General features: G+C 48.4%; 1 pseudogene across 1 annotated transcript; it reads left to right on the plus strand.

Moving 5' to 3' along the window:
* Positions 1-389: 389 nt before the first annotated feature.
* On the plus strand, positions 390-1,113 carry LOC105814053 (annotated as a pseudogene). The gene has a single exon (XR_001137684.1). The product of XR_001137684.1 is annotated as a folate receptor alpha pseudogene (transcript).
* Positions 1,114-1,445: the final 332 nt, after the last annotated feature.

The following is a 1,445-nucleotide window of genomic DNA, read 5'->3' on the forward strand; positions in this document are numbered from 1 at the left end:
AAAAAAAAAAAAAAAAAGAAGTACGCTGCCATGCTGTGAGCTGCACATGGAGAGGCACATCTGGCAAAGAGTTGAGTGCAGCTTCCTGCTGCCAGCCAGCAAGAAAGAGAGGCCCTCGATCCTGCAGCCTGCAAGGAACCTGAATGCTGCGAACAGCCACAAAAGCTTGGAAGCGAATCCTTATCCAGTTGAGCTGCAGGTGAGATGGCAGCTCTCGCAGACAAGCTCATTATAAGTTCGTGAGACCCTGAAGCAGAGGACCAAGTGAAGGCGTGCCCAGAATCCTGACTCAAGGAGGCTGTGAGATAATAGATTTCTGTTATTGACAGGAGAAACTGCACCCTGCATCAGAGTGCTTTCTTGTCTGCTAGCTCTAAACAGCTCAAGAAAGTGCACTCCCTGGAAGAAAAATGCCTGCTGTACTGCCGACACCAGCGAGGAAGCCCACAAGTATATTTCCAACCTGTATAGATTCAACTGGGACCACTGCAGAAAGATGGCGCCCGCCTGCAAACGGCATTTCATCCAGGACACCTGCTTCTATGAGTGCTCCCCTAACTTGGGGCCCTGGATCAAGCAGGTGGACCAGAGCTGGCGCAAAGAGCGGATGCTGAATGTGCCCCTGTGCAAAGAGGACTGTGAGAGCTGGTGGGAGGATTGTCGCTCCTCCTACACCTGCAAGGGCAATTGGCACAAGGGCTGGAACTGGACCTCAGGGTATAACCAGTGCCCAGTGAAAGGTGCCTGCCACCCCTTCCCTTTCTACTTCCCCACACCTGCTGATCTGTGCAATGAGATCTGGAGTCACTCCTACAAAGTTAGCAACTACAGCCAAGGGAGCGGCCGCTGCATCCAGATGTGGTTTGACCCAGCCCAGCGCAACCCCAACGAGGAAGTGGCGAGGCTCTATGCTGAGGTCCAGAGTGGGGCTGGGCTCCGTGGGGCCTGGGCTCCCCTGCTCAGCCTGGCCCTGACGCTGCTCTGGCTGCTCTGCTGATCTCCTTTGCCTTTGACACCTGGACATCCCTGCCCTGCTCGGCCCCACAGCTCCCAGCCATTCAGTGCCTGCTCCACCGTTGGGCCTCTGACAGCCAGTTTAAATAAACCAGACACTCCAAAAAAAAAAAAAAGATTTATGTTATTTTAGGACATTAAGTTTGTGGTATTATTGTTACATAGCAATAGATAGCTAATACAGTTACTTAGTTATTCACATCTTTTAGTGTCAGGACTGAAAGGACTCATGGATTCAGTTATCTTTTTCAACTATAATATCCATTAAAATCATGTATGGAAATAAATTAGACTTAGAGCAATACCTTCAAATTGCTGTTTTACAAGATATTAAAGCAAGATTTTTAAGAAGAATGAAGCCTATTCCATCAGCTTGCTCTCAATAGAGAGGAGTAAAAAGTCTTTTTTATAATGCTAAAAATAAATAAAAA

This window comes from Propithecus coquereli, unplaced genomic scaffold, assembly GCF_000956105.1.
Source record: "Propithecus coquereli isolate 6110/MARCELLA unplaced genomic scaffold, Pcoq_1.0 Scaffold299, whole genome shotgun sequence".
In the NCBI taxonomy this organism is placed as follows: Eukaryota; Metazoa; Chordata; class Mammalia; order Primates; family Indriidae; genus Propithecus; species Propithecus coquereli.